Source organism: Lactuca serriola, chromosome 4 (assembly GCF_051521515.1).
Source record: "Lactuca serriola cultivar US96UC23 chromosome 4, Lser_US96UC23_V15, whole genome shotgun sequence".
Lineage (NCBI taxonomy): Eukaryota > Viridiplantae > Streptophyta > Magnoliopsida > Asterales > Asteraceae > Lactuca > Lactuca serriola.
The window spans coordinates 275,609,686-275,632,064 of record NC_136411.1 but is presented as its reverse complement, the minus strand read 5'-3'; positions in this window follow the sequence as shown (position 1 = coordinate 275,632,064).

The following is a 22,379-nucleotide window of genomic DNA, read 5'->3' as shown; positions in this document are numbered from 1 at the left end:
TACATAGGAGTACGATGGGCGTACGATGCAGGAGGATCGCAGGAACTTTATGGAGTATGTTAGGCATACTGGGAGTACGCAAGGTGTACTCCATCCATATGCAAACCCTAATTTAGTGTCTTTCACCCTATTTAATGGCCTTAACTCAGCTTTCAACCCTTCTACCTTCAGCCTCCATCCCATTAAATCCTATAGATGAAACCCTAGCCTCCATTGATGTGATTCTTGAGCTTTTGGTGTGATTTCATGCATTCTGGTGCTCATTGAAGAAGAAGGAGCTTCTTGGAGAAATGTGGGATTGCTTGAACCTTGTGGTCATGGGTTTTGATACAAAATATAAATGTGTTTTTCATAAATAAATAAAAAAACGGCAACGCAAGCTTTAAAAATAACAATATTATTTTCGAGTTTATAACAAAACCAAACCATCGAGGATCCATTTAAAGAGGTTAGAATGATATTAAAACAACCATAGGATGCTTTATAGATAACCTTTAAAGCCTTTAAACCCACTTGGTTTTGGGGTGTTAATGAAGATGTAAAGATCAAAGAACATGATCTTCTCTACAAGTATCCACCATCAAGATTAAGGCACTTGAAATGCTAGTTCCTTCTTGTATTCTTGAGTGTCTTAAGCCTTTAAGTACTTAACTCAAATAAACACTAAAGGAGACAACTCAAGGAAGCATCAAACACCAAAACTAACTTCAAATGAGAGAGAGAGAGAGAGAGAAAGAGAGGTGTTAGGAGCTAAAAACCCACCGTTTTAGAGAGCAAAAGAGAAGAAGAAGAAGAAGAAGAAGAAAAAGAAGTGTTATTTACTCATGCATAAGGCACTCTTTATATACTCCATGCAAGGTAAGGCCTAACCATTAAAATACTCTATAGTAATTGTAGCCTTTAGAAGCACAGGAGACAAAGCATGGAGGTTGAAAAAGCAACATGCATCTTATTTTAATATTTTGGGTCATACGTTTCAATAGAGGATGGATTCTTTAATTTTTATAAACTCTATGTTTATAAAATATAAATTTTGTCTTTAGTTAAAAGACAAAAGAATTCAACTAGTCCAAAATGTTGTACATGACTTATTATTTCATACCATATGAAATATAACTAGTTATACTCACTTATAATTATTATTTTCATCAAAAAAATATTCCCTAATTAAAATACAAGAGTCTATATTATTTATTAATAATCACATTAATAATAAATATACAAAATGTGTCAATTTGATAAAGGTGTGACCCTATAGGATTATATATTATTAGAAATACCACTCCATAATGATTCTTGGGAATATAGATTCAATAATCTCCCACTTGCACAAGATTCATTATAGATTGACATAGACAGTAGTTGACGTCTAGCAACGGGCTACTGCCCCTAACAGACATATGAAGGGTATCATCTCATCAATAGCCAATTCCAGGAGCTCTAAGATACAATTGTTACTAAAGGTGTGGTATCAATTTTTCCTTTGTCTCAGACATCATGTTGAAACATGAGATATGGATCACGATCAATCTCATTTAGTGTTCAACTTTAGTAAGGCCTTAGATGTCTAACTTTCAATGAATAAGAGGGAAAATCCCATCTTGACTACATACGCCCATCAATGTATTTCATGTCATACCCAACAACGGCTCTTATGACTGCCTTTTACGAGACAACGTTAAACCATGTCAAATCACAACAATCCCTACACTTCAAGCCCCAAATATGTATCTCAGGTCTAAGAATACAAAGATACAACCTTGATCAAAACATCACTCTTGACTACGATTCATAAAGTGATTTTGATGCGGGTCAAGTCTAATACTTATTCTGTAATCAAGTACCAACAAAGTTGGTAGCAGCTCTATCTATTCTCATCTCTATGAGAATCCACCAATCCACTCATATTAGTGTTACCTCATAGATGTTACCACAACTATGAACGACTATGGACATTTAGAATAACCTAGGTATTCAAGGATTTAAACATGCTAATATAGAACACAACATTTATTCCATGAAAGACTCATATCCAATATATCAATTCATTACAATATTGTTTGTACTGTTCTAATATCCAAATACTAAATTTCAATCAACTACATCTACTTATCTCAACAAGGCCCTATAGCACCAGCTTGACTTTCATGCTTTAGCTCATGACGTAGCTTTAGATCTGACAAACTTGATTTGTATAAACTTTGTGAATACAAACATGTTCAGTTTTATATAACTCATATACAAAGAAAACTATTGAGAATGAATTAGATGCTTAAATATGACTGAGATACCAATACTTGCGTAATAGGATTACTCATAGTCATAATAAACTATACATTCAGCATCTTTGTATGTGGTTCTCCAAACCACAAGGTACTCTAACTCTGATGTGTAACTTTAATTAAAATCTTCATGTAAACACTATCCATGTAACTTTCTCTTCGTTCATTATGAGGATATGCCCGATTGTGACTGAGATTCATCTCAACCTATTTGAAAATTTAGTACATGCGTAACAACTTTAAACATAGCTTTCTTTCAAATACTCCGCAGATTAGAAATATTTCCATAGTTATTGAATGTACTTTAGAATGTTCCTATAACTCACACAATGACTTGTTCTCAGATTATACTGGTATCAATCGACATTCTTTAAGCATATGACTTATTTGGGCTTTATATATAATCATGACATATATGATTAATCCAATTGCAGCAGCATATGGAATACAATCATATTATCTAGTTTAACAACATTTGTACCAGGATGTTGCTCAAAATCATGTCATGCGGTACTTGACAAGAGGACTCTCTCAGAGTCCTTTATCTTAATCTCTTTAAGATCCTTGACAATTAATGTAATTTTACTTAATCATTTAAGATCCTTTATATTAATACAATCATATTATCTAGTTCAACAACATTTGCACTAGGATGTTGCTCAAAATCATGTCATGCGGTACTTGACAAGAGGACTCTCTCAGAGTCCTTTATCTTAACATCTTTAAATTCCTTGACAATTAATTCAATTTTACTTAATCATTTAAGTTGCCATGATCTATCTATATAGATCCTTATTCCATGAATTAGTATCTCAACTACATATAAGGTTGGGAATGTTACTGCGCTCCCACTAGCTTTGTAGAAAAAACTAGAGTCATCTTGATATAAATCATATCACACTATGTAATTATCTTATAAGAAAGAAGATTTGTGACATCCCTAAAATCTCGGCCAGAAAAGACCGATTTTTCATTTATGTTTTTAAAATAACTTCAGAGTAAATCCTTTTGATTTTAAAGAGTTGCGGAATTTGTTCCCAAAAACAAAACATGATAAAACAATGTTTACCAAAGCATTTCATAAAAGAAATGTATTTTCATTATATAATCCAAAACTCGGGGTGTCATGTTCCGATACAGACAAATAAGCATAAAGGATAACATTACAAGTCATTCAACAAATATATACATAAACAGACTTGTAAACAAAACAACTTGACGGTTCATCCATCTTATTCCCTTACGCCACTTCCTGTAATACAAATAAAGCTGAGTGGGTCAGGCTTGGGAGCCTGGTGAGCTTATATAGGGTTTTCAACCCATAATAAATAATTATATTTAATTCCACCAACCAACAATAACCCAATTACCCATTCCCGTTATTCTCACTTTATGTCCCTAAAACAACTGACATAAGGGACCTAGTCTAAGAATATTTCATCGGGGCGACAACACATGCTTCGGGGGTTCCTCAACAATATAAGTCAAATAAGGCAACCATGAGGGGGATGGAGTACAGCGAATGAACACCCAAGTTCATTAACACCTACAGGTGGCGAGCCTGCTAATGTTCCACATGACTGTCTAGAAAAGTCCGTGGTCGTCATCTAAACTCCACTAGATGACTAAATCAAACAACAACGAGGCCTCTCATCTGTTTATTACACACCAACTATCTACCCATGTTCTACCCAACATATTAGTAGATAAAAATGTACATTTTTATACATAGTTTAAAAAAAACTGTATAGCATGCTTTAATCAATACATACTCCATATAACAGATGAGGCACACACACATAACACGTATTTCATAGAGAAATAATGAGATCTATAAGATAGAAGAAAGTGAATACACATTCACACATATAAACAACAATATAATTAATACACTCAAACCATACTTGTATTATTATCGTGTTTATGAAAGGTAGTATACACTCACTTGATAAGAAGATGATCAGACAGCACTACGGCTTGTAGAAGTAGTATCTCTCCGCAAATATGGAAGATCTTCACAAAAACCGAACTTCTCGCGGGCAGAGCTTTGGCTCGGGAATCACACTTCTCGGGATCTTCGGGATCTCGGGACTTTCTTCGGGACTTGGGAATATTACCGGGGCTTTGGGGTACTTCTGGCACGCAAATCGAGGTAAAACGGGAGAGAGAAGAGAGAAAGATAGCAAAGGAGTTGGCTGCCTTCGGATCCTATTTATAGAGGCTGGAACCTCGGAGTACGCGGGGCGTATGCCTCGGATCATCATGGCTTACGTATCCGAAATACTCGAGTGCGAATGTCGACATACCTCAATGTACGCGGGGCGTAGGCTAGTACGCGGGGCATACTTCGGATGAGTCCGATGACTCATCTTCGGATAATACCGGGATTCAATAATTAAATTTAATTATTAATTATTTAATAAATTTCGAAAATTCATATCTTCTTCATACGAACTCCATTTTCGACGTTCTTTATATCCACGCGAAGGTGAGACTACGCTCTACAACTTTCGTTTAGACTCTGTCGGCTAATTTTAATTTTATTTTTATTATTTATTTTTAATAGGTCGGGACAGAAAAACTTCGTTATAAATTCATAACTTCTTCGTTTGACGTCCGTTCTTGCCTAACTTTTTATCGCTTCGATACCAACAACGAGATCTTCGACTCTCGTTTAGATTGCTTTGGCTAAAAACCGCTTGATCTCAAATCGAGTATTTCAAGCTGCATACCGCTAAGCCGAAACTTTGATAAATCATAACTTCCTCATACGAAGTCAGATTTGGGCGCTCTTTATATATTCGGAAACCTCATTTCAACTACTACAACATTATCCAAAGATATCAAGTTTATTTTACACTTAAATTTTGACGCTTATTTTTATTCTTAATTAATCAAACCACATAATTAAGAAATTAAGCACAAAACACATAATACTCAAATAATACACTTCTATTATTTCAAAATGGGTTACAAAGGTTAACCTAGACTATTACATTGCTAAAAATGGCAAGCCCGGAAACACAGGCGTTACAATTCTCTCCACCTTAGAATGATTCCGTCCCCGGAATCACACATCAACAAACAAATGCGGATAGCGACTCAACATGTCACTCTCCGTCTCCCAGGTGAGATTCGGCCCATTCGTGTGTTTCCATCGGACAAGCACTAACCCAACCATCTTGCGTCGCAACTTCTTAGTCTTTCGGTCAACAATTGCATCTGGTTCTTCAATCAACCTTTTGTTCTCATCAATTCTCAATTCAGAAATTGGAATTATATTGGGAACTTCTCCCGTGAACTTCCTCAAATAACACACATGAAAAGTGTTGTGAATTCCATTCAGTTCTTCGGGCAATTCGAGCTTGTAAGCTTGGTTCCCAATCCTCTGAAGAACTTTAAACGGTCCAATAAACCTTGGACTCAACTTTCCCCTTTTACCAAATCTTATAAGTCCCTTCCACGGCGAGACTTTAAGCAAAACCGAATCTCCAATTTCAAAAGTCATCGGTCTTCGCTTCTTGTCAGCATAGCTCTTTTGACGATCCTGAGCTGCTAACATTCTTTCCCTAATTATTTTCAACTTTTCAGCAGTTTGATGAACCATCTCCGGTCCCATAAACTGCTTTTCCCCAGCCTCAAGCCAACAAGACGGCGTACGACACTTCTGTCCATAAAAGGCTTGATAAGGTGCCATCTTAATGCTCGAGTGAAAACTATTATTATAGGAAAATTATACCAATGGTAAATGTTCATCCCAATTACCTAGGAATTCCAAGGTACATGCTCTTATCATATCTTCAAGTGTTTGTATCGTTCTTTCACTCTGACCATCAGTCTGCGGATGGTAAGCTGTACTTAAACACAACTTGGTACCCATCTCCTCTTGTAGACTTTTCCAAAACCTCGAGGTGAAACGGCTATCACGATCCGACACAATCGTTAACGGAACACTGTGAAGCCTCACAATTTAATTTACGTAAGAATTCGCAAGCTTTTCCATAGACCATTTCCCCTTGGATGCTGTGAAATGCGCACTCTTAGTGAATCGATCAACGACCACCCAAATCATGTCGTGACCATTCTTTGTTCTGGTCAGTTTAGTGACAAAATCCATCGCAATGTCTTCCCACTTACCCATAGGCACAGGCAATGGTTCTAAACTCCCAAATGGTTTCTGATGTTGTGTCTTTACTCTCGCACAAGTCACACACTCAGCCACATACTTTGCAACATCAAGCTTCATCGTCGGCCACCAGTAGTAGGGTTTCAGGTCCCTATACATTTTAGTGCTACCCGGATGAATCGAGTACATGGTCTTGTGAGCTTCTTCCTGATGGGTTTTGGTCATAAGACATCCTATGTGCTCATACAAACCCCAAAGCTTGGATCTAGGTTTCTCTATTGTACATACTTTGAATCCAAGACTATAAACCCTAATTCTAGCATATGGAAATCAATATTAACATATAATTAGGTTTAAGAACATACCTTGATTGTTATATAGCAATAACAATCCAATTCCTCCTGGAATTGACCTTGGAAAGCTGAGAGTCACAAGTGTCACTCCTCTAATGGCTTACAAACACCATAAGCAAGTGGAGAAGGTATAAAGAGAGAGGAGGGAGGTTAGAATTCGTCTCTAAGACTTCTTGGGAAGGGATACACGAATTCATGACCCTAGGGGTGTTTATATAGGTGTAGAGATAGGGTTTCAGTCATTATCCTTATCTAGTTGCTTATCCACCAAGCAACCAATAAGATAATCCTTGAATCCTTATCATACTCGAATTCTAAGGGATTTACACCTCAAATTCGTTCACCATATATATAAGATAATCCTTACCTTATTTTGTAACTATCACATAATTACAATTCAGTCCCTCTAGTTTAATTAATTACACTTGATCACAAAATTAATTCTTAATTAATTATTGACCAATATTAATTAAACAAATATGATTTCTCCTTTAATATATTATTCTTATAACATATTAATAAATCATAATAACCTCTCTCTCTTTATTTATTTCTCCAATCAAGTTGCTTTGGTGAAGGCAACCCAAAAGGACCATGCACCATCGGGTCAAGTACATACCAAAATAGTTATGGACTTAGACACTAATCCAACAGTCTCCCACTTGGATAAGTCTAATAACTATTATGCGTATGACTTCGGATCCCGATCTGCAATCGTAGCTTTCCAAAGCCGCTGTCAACTCTGATCCTATCAGATACGCGTGTCCTTAGATAAGGGATCATATATTCCTCCATTCTAGATATCATATGAGATATGATTTCAAATCATTCTCTTTGTACTACTTCTCGATTTCTGATTTATGACGACAGACTAATTGAACAAATCAAATTAGCCCTAGCCCGGCCGAGCATTTACGTTTGTCATCACTAAACCATCGAGGGGCCCAAAGATATCGCTTTTATTCTACTTTGAATAAAAGGAACGGATAAACTTTGATACAATGCTTGCTTGCACTCACCCACCGAATTACACACAACAATATGTTTTATAACACCAAGTTACTGGTGCGTTTACATATTATCAATGTGCAACCGATTTGCAAGATACAACTCACACATCTCAGTTTCAAGAATATAGGATGTTATCGTCTCACCAATCACTCGTGATACAATTTCATGGAGTGATCCAAGTGAGCGTGGGTTTAATCCAATGCTCAAATCATATTCGTAAGCACTCATGAACGTTGCAGCAAACATTTGCTTATGTCTAATGCTTTTCTAGACAATCCACACACCAATTCATGACAGTCTTCATTCATATCTACTTCCAACATATGAACGACTGTGGCTTATTTGAATAATTCGATTATTCTTAATAAACTCAATTATTCTGGAAGTCAAAACATGCAAATGTGAAACACAAGAATAATACTAATCCCATATGGCCTCAACCCTTTGAGCATAAATAAAACACCTTTTATTTATCACCATATTGATTACTCATTATTTGTAGTTTCGGGTAATCAACTTCTTACTTGAATTACAACACTTGTCCCATGTTCCTAGCATGCACACAATGTTTACCTATGGTTCTTACTTTGTGAAATAGATCACATTGAACACATTTTCAATCATTCTCATTTCACAACTCCAAATCCTTTTCATAAGTGAAAGAATATCAAATTCTTGCTACTTATAGAATATGCTAGATTCTAACATTCTATGCAACTTATCCTTTCGTAATGTCATTGCACCAAAGTCACAAAGACTATTGCCAATGATATTACAAAGTCTTCTATCGGAGATTGTTACAAGACAATTCCATAGATGTGATGTCTCTCACTCAAAGTACTTTCTTTGAACATCCTATTGCATAGAAGTTTCTAATCTAGTCATAGATTTCTCAATATTCAATTCCCAATATGGACACACTTCCATATGTTCCATATGACAACTCATTCTTAATAGAATCTTATCTATTTGTAATGATGTTGATATGGTCCATCCAATATGGAAACATTTCCATATTTTCCAATACTATACTTCCAACTACTCACAAGCGACCAATCCTCGTCGAACTTTGGATTGTCCTTTGATAGTTGTTTAATTGTTTTAGTCAAAACCAATTCTAGTCCCTTTTCCCTCTAAATGCGCTCGACATTTGGAAAATTTTAGAATGGTCAAACATTAAGCATTTGCAATCGATCCTATACCCGAAGCGTATGGGACACGACGCATAATGTTTTAACATTTCTCAACATAATATTCTCAACATAATGTTTTAAGAACACACTATGTACCTTTGACTAAATTTATTAACATTTCTCAACATAATATTCTCTCCCTTAATTATAGCAAAACAACTTTACAATTCTTACGACTTTGCAAGGTATAACTCTTGTTTTCTATAATTAATATTGCCAACTTGCAATACTTTCCTTAATAATCATACAATCATAACATTTATGCTCCCACTATCATGATGATTATTATAAAACATAACTCTTATGCTCCCACTAGCTTCGACATGTATTCATAAACATCTTAACTTTCAGAAAAACAATACCTATTGAATTTTCTTAAGTTCATGTTTCTAATACTTAGTGCTTTGATAATCTTTTATCAAGGCTTTTTGAACGTATACACCTTTGCCTTCGATAGTTCATATGTGTGTCTAAACACTTAAGACTAATTGCCAAACCTCACAATTCAAATTATGGAAAGGGATACCGTAACCATAATCGAATTCGAGAATGCAATTTTACAATCACTATCTTCTTAAAATCTTTCTTAGTGAAAGCATTTCCTCACAATCATTTTCATGAAGGAAGAAATCTTATGACACTTAGATTTGAGCGGTGTATGTGTTCCTATCCATGTGAATTTGTTAAAAACCAAAGTTTACTACAAAATTCAAACTCATATGGACCGAACTTTCTTAATCTTGATTTCTTGCCTTATGGTAGCACAGCTGCCCACCATGTCTTCCAAGTAGTTAAGCAGCTCAACCTTTCCTATCAATGTACCTTTCATTGATTAAGGTGCTTTCCCTTTTATGCGTTCAAAATGAGAACTCATAGAACTCTCATGCATAATTAACTCGATTGGATTGGCATAGAAACAAAATAATGTCATCACGATAGGTTGTAAACCTCAACTCGTGTGCTAGTGATGATCGATAAGGTTTATTTGATTTGTTCTTGAAACTTTTCAAGACTATAAAAACTCCCACTGACTCCTTTACATATACGATTCTCTTGTCAAAACATTTCTTGACAAACAAATATTCAAGAGTTAGTGTAGCTTTTAATCAAAACACTTCATAAATTGGTACTAGTTGGTATTTGTCTTATTCAAGACATCACAACTTACCACATTTAATGAATGTTGTAAACCTTTAATACTTTTTCACTCGATGTCACAATCTTAACTTTAAGACTTGTTATTGGAACGAAGTATGATTGACTTATTGATTTAACCATTTCTTCAATCCTTGATACCTCTTCTTAACCATACAATTGTACTAAGACTTCACTTAGAGGATCAATTGAGATATGGTTCTTAATCATTAAGACCTATCATAAAGCATAAAAGCTACTCTCCCTTCTTCTTAGAATGGAGAAATTTTTATCTTTCTGCCTACTTGATTCTTCTTATTCATTCTGCTATTGATCTAAACCCTTTAATCAATTCAGAATTACACCTAATCTTGTAAGTATAACCATATTTACTAAACCTTTAGTAAATCATGACGAATATCTTTGTTACTCTTATGGTGAACTTGATTAACACGCAACTTTGTGTATTTGATCTCCAAGTCCTTTACTTGACACTTTGTCAATGAATTAGTCTAAATTTCCAAATATGAAATTTCTCATACATCGTGCAACCAAGTTGCATGATTCCAAATTTCTGTCCAATTGAAACTTGGGCGATGAGAAACTCTCCCTATTTGGTAAATTCTTGACTTTCCATAAATAACAATATAAGAACCAAATCCATTATTGCTAATAATAGAAACATTTTAACATCAATTTTTCATACATGCCATTGTGAGGATAAATAAATAAAATTTAAAATCAAAATTTATTTTATTGCGGAAAAATTTGTCCTTACAATGCAACTCATTGAAAAACTTATGCTAATACATCTTTCTTAGCAATCTAGTTCTAACTCTAAGTAGTAGCTCAAGAATCTAATCTTCGAGAAACACGATCAAAATCCATTCCTTCACGGTTAGATTCTGCTCACTTCTTCCCTTAAGCTTCCTTTCTTTTCTTCGATCCTACAAAACATCAATTGTAATCTTATCACATTATGTATTCAGAATCTAGAATGAAGCTTAAAAGAGTTAGTCAATGGATTTTACCTAAATTAGAGCCATACGTTTCGACTCTCCCATCTCTTAGATCTCTTAGGTAAATGGGACAGCTTCGTCTCCAATGCCCTTTCTCTTGGCAATAAAAGCAAATTGACTCTTTTGGAACATGACATGGAACTACTTTAGACATTGTCTTTCTCTTGTGATCAAACATTTCGATCATAACATGTCTTTCGTTGCCATTGTCTATATCCATAAAGGTCTCGAAGGCAGATTCACCAATCAACTTTGCTTTTCTATTGCGCCAAATCATTGCTGATTCAGCAGCAATAAGCGTATAGGTGAGATCTATAAGGGTCACGTCCTAGTTCATCATATAGTACTCTCTTACGAACTCACTATATGAGTTAGGAAGTGACTGAAGAACCCAATCAACAGCCATTTCCTCAAAGACAACGGATCCCAACATTCTTAACCTATCAATGTGTGACTTCATCCCTAGGACGTGTGCACACACCGGCTTTCCTTCTTTATGTTTACTTGCCAAAAGGGCTTGAGTGATCTTGAACTTTTCAAGCCTTTGAACTTGTGGGTTAGGGAGAACAATAGGAGGAGGAAGAGGAAGTGAAGCATGATTTCTTATTCCTCGATTGAATCGTGGAATACCATCTTCATGTGGAAAGCTTGTTCCACGGGATTTGGGAAAACCATAGTTGTCGAACTTTGACATCTACAATACGTGAGAAAACGAATTCAAGTTAGTTGATAGATTGAGTCCTTAGTAAATCACCCAAATGAGATACTAAGGCTAGGACCCAACACAATATTCTACAACTCGGGAGAGGGATGCCGTAACCCTAATTGCAGAATATTCGAAGGTAAGTGAATGACGATTCACTAATTTTCACCACGAAAAACGAAAAAGAATTTAAGTTTTAAATCTATGAAAACTCCTAGATCCTTTGAGATTCATTGAACTTTCAATGGCATGTTTAAATCTCGATATGCCCCTCTTGTTTGTGACTGGGATGTCGAGGATCACAAAGCGGGTGTGAATAACCATGCAAACTTACATGGTGCCCTCACATGTTACAGTCACCTATTCGATGTGCCGGTAAACCACACACGCTCCACCGAACTATGATAAACATTGAGTCACCCTTTGCTACCTTTGCTTAGACCCATTTAGTGTGTCGGTTAACCACACACGCTCCACTAACGTCTTCGCAAGGGCACAAAGTGTAATTTCATGGAATTGCATCAATTCACTTTTGCCTAAGTAACTAAGATTGGGAATTTTATGAAAACATTTAGTTACTTTAATAATTCATTATACTTATAATGGAAGGTTTCGTCCTATCCTACCCGTTCGGCTAACGACTCTCCACTAGTCAAGAGTGCGGTGGGTAAGAGTGGATACCCATTCAATCGCCATTTTATAGGCAATTTCCTTAAACATCCCTTATAGACCAGCTTCGTGAATGAGGCCTACTAACGGTAAGACTGACTTTTACTCATACATATATATAATGTTAGACCTTTAATGTTATATATAGTATAGGGTGTATTTTAACACTTTTAAAATACCATGTGGTTAAATTTAACAATTATACCTTTAATTCAATTAAATTGTAAACCTAAACTTTTATGGATTTATTAAACTTCTTTTAATTATACACCTTAATTAATTAATAAAACCATAAGGGTGTGATTTGAAATTTTTCAAAACTATACTAGAGTTTTAGAATTTAACATTCCTAATTAAACTTTTAATCAACTTTTAAATTCCAAAACTTGAGGGCAAGTTTTGAAACCTTTTTCAAAACATTAGGCTTTCAACTATTTAAATTTCAAAACAACAAAACTTTTGGGGTTCAAATTTTAAACTATAAAACCTAAAAGGCCAAATATGAAACTTTTCACAACAACAAGGATCAAATAACAAATAATTCAAATTAACATTTAATCACATAATTATCCATATTTGATGATTTCTTGCAAAATAATTTATCAATTTACTTAAAATAATTAATCAATTATCTTATAAGGAAACAATTATCCTATTAATTGATAAATATCTTCAATTAGATTAAAATTATAGTCAAATATATCATATAATCGGATTAATATTAATCTAACATGATAAGGTAATTATCCCAATGCAAAAACAGCAAGAAATCCCGAGATAAGCACTGTCTGACGCACCGACTCGCCGAGTCACCCTCTGGAACTTGCCGAGTAGGGCTGACTCGCCGAGTCCAAGAGTGACTCGCCGAGTCAGGTCGAACAGTGAGGCCAAAACACGATTTTCAGTTACATCAAGCATCAATACAATAGAAACCAATCATGGCTCTGATACCACTGATGGGTTTTGGTCACAAGACATTCTATGTGCTCATACAAACCCTAAAGCTTGGATCTAGGTTTCTCTATTGTACATACTTTGAATCCAAGACTATAAACCCTAATTCTAGCATATGGAAATCAATATTAACATATAATTAGGTTTAAGAACATACCTTGATTGTTATATAGCAATAACAATCCAATTCCTCCTTGAATTGACCTTGGAAAGCTGAGAGTCACAAGTGTCACTCCTCTAATGGCTTACAAACACCATAAGCAAGTGGAGAAGGTATAAAGAGAGAGGAGGGAGGTTAGAATTCGTCTCTAAGACTTCTTGGGAAGGGATACACGAATTCATGACCCTAGGGGTGTTTATATAGATGTAGAGATAGGTTTTCAGCCATTATCCTTATCTAGTTGCTTATCCACCAAGCAACCAATAAGATAATCCTTGAATCCTTATCATACTCGAATTCTAAGGGATTTACACCTCAAATTCGTTCACCATATATATAAGATAATCCTTACCTTATTTTGTAACTATCACATAATTACAATTCAGCCCCTCTAGTTTAATTAATTACACTTGATCACAAAATTAATTCTTAATTAATTATTGACCAATATTAATTAAACAAATATGATTTCTCCTTTAATATATTATTCTTATAACATATTAATAAATCATAATAACCTCTCTCTCTTTATTTATTTCTCCAATCAAGTTGCTTTGGTGAAGGCAACCCAAAAGGACCATGCACCATTGGGTCAAGTACATACCAAAATAGTTATGGACTTAGACACTAATCCAACACTTCCATCAGAAGATCTCTAATTCCTCCTGTCTTAGGTACCCAAATCCGATCTTGGAACACCTTCAGTCCATGACTGTTTACACCGAACACCAACGTTTTGCCCAAACGTTCCTCCTTTCGGTCATTCTTCTCAGAAGCTTCGCTTTGAGCTTTCTTTATACTTTCCAAAATAGTCGAGACAACTTCAATTCTCAACGCTCTTGGCCTTTTCCTTTCAAGATTGACTTTCCGACTGAGAGCATCAGCAACAGCATTAGCTTTACCGGGATGGTAAAGTATCTCGCAGTCGTAGTCTTTAAGTAATTCTAGCCAGCGTCGTTGCCTCATATTTAATTCTTTCTGATTAAAGAGATATTGGAGACTCTTATGATCAGTAAAAAGTTTACACTTCGTGCCATAGAGGTAATGCATCCATATTTTCAGAGCAAAAACTACCGCTGCCAACTCCAAATCATGAGTCGGATAATTCTTTTCATGCTCCTTCAATTGTCAAGACGCATATGCTATCACCTTTTCTCTTTGGGTTAAAACACAACCCAATCCAACACCAGATGCATCGCTATAAACAGCGAAGTCTTCAACTCCATCGGGTAAAGAAAGTATCGGTGCCTCGCATAGCTTCTTCTTTAGCTTCTCGAATGCTTCTTTATGCTTATCACTCCAAGCATAAGTAGCTCCTTTGTGGGTCAAAGCTGTTAATGGAGTAGCAATCGAAGAAAAGCCTTGGATAAACCTTCAGTAATATCCGGCTAATCCTAAAAAGCTTCGGATCTCCGTGGGACTTTTCGGTTGTTCCCACTTCGTCACAGCTTCAATATTTGCTGGATCGACCATTATCCCTTCTTGGTTGACCACGTGATCCAAGAATTGGACTTCACGAATCCAAAAATCACACTTAGAGAACTTTGCATACAACTTCTCCTTCTTCAAGACTTCTAACACTTCTCGCAAGTGTCTGCCATGCTCCTCCTAGCTTTTCGAGTAAATCAGAATGTCGTCTATGAACACTATCACGGATTTATCAAGGAACGGATTACAAACCCTATTCATTAAATCCATGAATGCTGTTGGAGCATTGGTTAGTCCAAACAACATAACCAAGAACTCGTAGTGTCCATATCTAGTTCTGAATGCAGTCTTCTCGATATCTTGCTCTCTTACTTTTAGCTGATGATATCCTGACCTAAGATCGATCTTCGAGAAATAGCTCGAACCTTGCAATTGATCAAATAGGTCATCAATCCTTGGCAACGGATATCTATTCTTTATTTTTGCCTTGTTCAGCTCTCTGTAATCAATGCACATTCTCATACTTCCATCTTTCTTCTTCACGAATAACACCGGAGCTCCCCAGGCCGATGAACTAGGTCTAATGAAACCTTTGTCCAATAACTCCTGAAGTTGCATCATTAGCTCCTTCATTTCCGTCGGTGCTAATCGATAAGGTGCTTTTGCTATTGGCGTGGTTCCTGGTAACAAGTCTATTCTGAACTCCACTTGTCTATCAGGTGGTAATCCAGGAATATCTTCGGGAAATACTTCCGGATAATCACACACCACTGGAATACTCTGCATCACCTTCTTTTCCTTCTTAGCATCGATCACGAATGCTAAATATGATGTACATCTCTTGGTCAAACACTTTCTGGCTTTCATTAGGGAAATGATTCCAGAATTTACTCGCCGTTTGTCCCCGTACACCATAAATGAATCCTTCCCAGGTGGGTTTACTTTAACTATCTTCTTCTTGCATAAAATTTCGGCATCATTGGCGCTAAGCCAATCCATTCCCAGAACGATGTCGAAACCATTAAGTTCGATAGGCAATAATTTCTCATGAAACTTATTCCCATTAAGGTCGATTAAGATGGTTTTCATACGATGGCTAACAGGTACAAACTTGCCACTAGCAACTTCGACTAATAAAGCATTATCTAGTCTATCAACAAGCGCGGCTAGTTTTCTACCAAACTCATGCGAAATAAAGGAGTAGTTGGCTCCAGAATCAAACAAAATTTGAGCAGGTAATTCGTTTACGAGAAAGGTACCTGAAGCGACATCAGCTTCATCTTTCGCATCTTCGAGTGTCATCTGGAAGGCTCTCGCCTTCGGCTTTAGTGGAATGTTGGGCTTAGCTGCCTCCTTCTTCTTTGGACAGTCTTTCAAAATGTGCCCCTCTTCATTGCAACCAAAACACATCCTTTTGTTGTTCGGACACTCATTGGCAAAATGCCCAATTTTTCCGCACTTGTAGCAGGTTACATCCTCACTACATTTCCCAAAGTGCTTTTTCTTACACTTATCACACCATTTCGCTTCACCTCCTTTTCCTCCACCAAACTTTTTTGAATCAGATTTCGAAAATTTGCTTTTCTTACGGGAACCAGATGTTCCCTCAAACTTTCTCTTCTCACCAACCTCAACCTTGTCGGTGGTTCTCCCCTTAATCATGTTCTCAACAGACTTGGCAGCCCAGATAGCTGCCTCTAGAGTATGTGCCTGACGTACTGGCACCTCATACTCCCATGGGAGTCCCTTCGCATACCGGTCCACCTTTGACAGCTCGTCTGGGACGATACGCAAGGTAAACTCCATCTTATCGGTGAAGTTATTGGTGTATTCATCAACTGACATGCTGCCTTTCGTCAATGCCAAAAACTTATTCTCCAACTCCAACAGATTTTGAGCCGAGCAGAACTTGCGCTTGAACTGCACCAAGAACTCTGCTCATGTCAATTGCAGTGGCTCATTAGGGCTTAAAGTCTTCCCTAGAGTGTTCCACCAACGAACGGCTCCACCTTAGAATTGACGCACTGCATAGATAGTCTGCAACTTGCCTCTGCAGCCACAAGTCATGAAGGCTAACTCCATTTCGGAGATCCAATCCATAACTCCAATCGGATCCTCCTTTCTAATGAAGGTCGATGGTTTGCAAGTTAGAAAGTCCTTGTACTTGCATCCCATTCCATCATTCCTTCCATCATGGTTGTTTTGCCTAACTATCGGTGGGTTGGCTTGACCAACATACCCTCTGAAGTTTCCACCTTCCAAGTGCCCTTCATTTAATTCAGGCTCCTCCACACGAATTGACAGTTCTTCACGATTCTATTGAAGCAACCGTCTAGTTTCATCCATCTGACGATCCAACATCGTCTGAATCATCATTTGCACACCAGCCATGGTTATTGGCTCAAGTGTTACTGCTACGACAGGTATTTGTTCAATCACTAGTGGTTGATTCCTGTTTTCATTAGGATTTCCAACTCCACTTCTTGTTCTCACCATTTTTGATCTACACACCGAATAAGGTGAAATTAGATCCTTATTCACGATACATATTCAAATCATCCTTATCGCTCTGAAATGTTTACATGCTAGTTCTAATATCGTAGACGTACGCTTAGAATCCTACACACATAACGTTTCTAGATCCGGTCGGCAACAGGCCATAGATCCGAACAAATAAGATCATATATGGCAACATATAACATTTAGCACATAAAGCATTTTAGGCAACTTTCCTAAAATAAACTAGTGCTCGTGTCTAAAACATAATAGACATAAATCTCAAAATTCCACTTCGCATTCTAAGTTTAAGTCTAGAAATCCTACAAATTCCTAGTTCGCTTAAACTAATGCTCTGATACCAACTGTGACATCCCCAAAATCTCGGCCAGAAAAGACCGATTTTTCATTTATGCTTTTAAAATAATTTCAGAGTAAATCCTTTTGATTTTAAAGAGTTGCGGAATTTGTTCCCAAAAACAAAACATGATAAAACAATGTTTACCAAAGCGTTTCATAAAAGAAATGTATTTTCATTATATAATCCAAAACTTGGGGTGTCATGTTCCGATACAGACCAATAAGCATAAACGATAACATTACAAGTCATTCAACAAGTCTATACATATACAGACTTGTAAACAAAACAACTTGATGGTTCGTCCATCTTATGCCCTTGTGCCACTTCCTGTAATACAAATAAAACTGAGTGGGTCAGGCTTGAGAGCCTGGTGAGCATATAAGGTTTTCGACCCACAATAAATAATTATATTTAATTCCACCAACCAACAATAACCCAATTACCCATTCCCGTTATTCTCACTTTATGTACCTAAAACAACTGACATAAGGGACCTAGTCTAAGAATATTTCATCAGGGCGACAACACATGCTTCGGGGGTTCCTCAGCAATATAAGTCAAATAAGGCAACCATGAGAGGGATGGAGTACAACGAATGAACACCCAAGTTCATTAACACCTACAGGTGCCGAGCCTGCTAATGTTCCACATGACTGTCTAGAAAAGTCCGTGGTCGTCATCCAAAATCCACTAGATGACTAAATCAAACAACAACGAGGCCTCCCAACTGTTTATTAAACACCAACTATCTACCCATGTTCTACCCAACATATTAGTAGATAAAAATGTACATTTTTATACATAGTTTAAAAAAACTGTATAGCATGCTTTAATCAATACATACTCCACATAACAGATGAGGCACACACACATAACACGTATTTCATAGAGAAATAATCAGATCTATAAGATAGAAGAAAGTGAATATACATTCACACATATAAACAACAATATACTTAATACACTCAAACCATACTTGTATTATTATCGTGTTTATGAAAGGTAGTATACACTCACTTGATCAGAAGATGATCAGACAGCACTACGGCTTGTAGAAGTAGTATCTCTCCACAGATCTGGAAGATCTTCACAAAAACCGAACTTCTCGCGGGCAGAGCTTCGGCTCGGGAATCGCACTTCTCGGGATCATCGGGGTCTCGGGACTTGCTTCGGGACTCGGAAATATTACCAGGGCTTCTGGGTACTTTTGGCACGCAAATCGAGGTAAAATGGGAGAGAGAGAGAGAGAGAAGAGAGAAAGATAGCAAAGGAGTCGGCTGCCTTCGGATCCTATTTATAGAGGCTGGAACCTCAGAGTACGCGGGGCGTACGTCTCGGATCGTCATGGCTTACGTATCCGAAATACTCGAGTGCGAATGTCGACATACCTCAATGTACGCGGGGCGTAGGCTAGTACGCGGGGCGTACTTCGGATGAGTCCGATGACTCGTCTTCGGATAATACTGGGATTTAATAATTAAATTTAATTATTAATTATTTAATAAATTTCGAAAATTCAGATCTTCTTCATACGAACTCCGTTTTCGACGTTCTTTATATCCACTCAAAGGTGAGACTACGCTCTACAACTTTCGTTTAGACTCCGTCGGCTAATTTTAACTTTATTTTTATTATTTAGTTTTAATAGGCCGGGACAGAAAATTTTTGTTATAAATTCATAACTTCTTCGTTTGACGTCCGTTCTCGCCTAACTTTTTATCGCTTCGATACCAACAACGAGATCTTCGACTCTCGTTTAGATTGCTTCGGCTAAAAACCGCTTGATCTCAAATCGAGTATTTCAGGCTGCATACGCCTAAGCCGAAATTTTGATAAATCATAACTTCCTCATACGAAGTCAGATTTGGGCGCTCTTTATATATTCAGAAACCTCGTTTCAACTACTACAACATTATCCAAAGATATCAAGTTTATTTTACACTTAAATTTTGACGCTTATTTTTATTCTTAATTAATCAAACCACATAATTAAGCAATTAAGCACAAAACACATAATACTCAAATAATACACTTCTATTATTTCAAAATGGGTTACAAAGGTTAACCTAGACTATTACATTGCTAAAAATGGCAAGCCCGGAAACACAGGCGTTACAAGATTCTACTTTGAGATTTAGCTTAAATCTGAGAAGATTTTCATTCATGTATGTTTTCTCCTTTGAAAACTTACTTACTCTTATTGTCAAACTATATCGAGGAAGATTAATCAAGACCATACTTCATAGTCACACATGAATGCATCTCTATGTGTTTTATTAGTTTCTGATCAACTATTGAGCAGATTCACCAACAGTTGAAAAACTTGCTAATTCCAAACTATGATGCATTTAGCTTATGGTTCCTTAGCTCTTAAAGTTCTATATTGCTCCCACTTCAAAAAAGAACTTTCTAAGTACTTGTTTTATGGAATGATAATTATGGGGTTAGTAGAGACTTCATCCTAAACAATCATGTAGGATAGTCTATATAAATGTAATTTGTAGATGCTAGAGTAGTTAAGCTTATTGTCTAACATAAGCTTTATAACCTCATACGTTTTAGATAAGGACAAACCATTACATCCTTAGTCTAATGAAAGTATTTAATCAACCTGTTTGGTTGGAAAATAAATATATTCAATATATATTTGTTGCACTAAGCATAATTCCAAAATTTTATAAAGTAAATAGTTCTTTTAATAAACATCATCACTGAAAGGTCTATTGTTATCCATTTCAAAAACTTGTACCATCGACATTCAACCAGTGACCAGGTGACCCTATCCCACTAGAGAATATTAAGGCTACCTCGAACATCAAAAGATAGATCCAAGTGACCAGGTGATCCTGTGCCACAAGAACCATACTAGTGACGAGTCAGTGTTTTGTTGGAATGAGTTGTGAATCAATTCCACAGCTCCTAAGATGTTCCAAGAAGACTTGCTTTACAAAACTCATTTTCTTTATCACAAGGAAAGGTTAGTGATGATCTCATTAAGTCAAATCTCAATATTCACAATGAAACAGTTTGAGCAAATCTAAGGTTTCATCAATAACGAATAAAAGTTGTTAGTGAAATTGATTAAACATCTATCACCAATCTATTCACGGATTAAAAAGATAGCATACATCACTTATTTATAATTCTTTGTCAATCCTTTTGTTATTTATGTTGAAGCAAAAAAGTGACCCTCTTGAACAATCAGCTACCGCAGCCTCCAAGCCACCGCAATCAAGCAAGCTTCATCAGCAATCATCAACCGAAGTCTTCAGTACCGCAGTCTCTATCTAGATTAAATTTGTCTTTTCTGTAAAACACTCTATTGTCCAGTATGCCTTACATGTTTACTCTTAGAGTTGTAAATCTGTTATCTTTTGAGTCTCTATAAATAAAGCTCATCCTCATGTATTAATTAGATATCGCATCCAATTCTAATACACATCTCAAAGTTCACTTCCTATCTTACTTATCCAATCTTCTTACTCTCTTAATCAATCGCAATCTCTCCTCGGAGCAAGTCATCTGTGACTTAATCACTAAGTTTAATTTCACTTATTAACTTGGTTTGAATGCACTCCTCGGTATGAATCAGCTTATGTGTATACTTGATATAACAATTGTTGTCATTTACATTTCTTTACTTTTCCGCAACTAACTCTCTAACTTCTAACTCTTAATATTATTGTTGAGCTTTTAGATCCTTCGAGATTAACTATTCTGCTATATACTTGTTCTAACGTTTGTTCAAGTGTGTCTCAAAGTTTTTCTCTCAACAATTGGTATCAGAGCCATAGTGGTTGCTTTTTGAAAATTGGAACTCTGATTTTTCGAAGAGCCTTCTATACCACTGAAGCTCATTTCTAAAAACAAAAAAAAACAAACAAAAAAACTTCAAAATGGCACAATCGTTATCTCTTAATGTTTCCAACAGTGTTGGTGGTTCAAATCGAGCCCCAATACTGGTTGCGAATGAATATCATCACTGGTCACAAAGGATGGAAAGATATCTCAGAAGACTTGGTAGAGATGTATGGCGATATATAGAAGAAGGACCACATGTCCCGGTCCTTACACCAGTCCAAACTGACGGAGCCACAGCAAGGCTAGGAGGAGGTCAACTAGCTTTGAACCGTCCCACCAAGGATGATCTCGATAAGATGGAAAATGATGTTGTTGCTTTTTATTAAATCTCATGTGGAGTTGCTCCTGACAACTTTGATATTATCATAAATTGCAAATCAGCAAAAAAGATCTGGGATGTTCTCAAAAATCTGTACGAAGGCTCAGAGTAAGCTCAAGACAAGAAGCTCACAACTGCACTCAACGAGTTCAACAACTTCAAAGCTCACACTGGCGAAAGCTTGAAAGACTCATTCAAAAGATTCAACCTGATTGTCACCAAGTTATTCAATGCGGGCACCATTCGTAGTAACCATGAAACAAACCTTCAGTTCCTTAATGGCTTGGGAAGACATTGGACTATGGCCAAA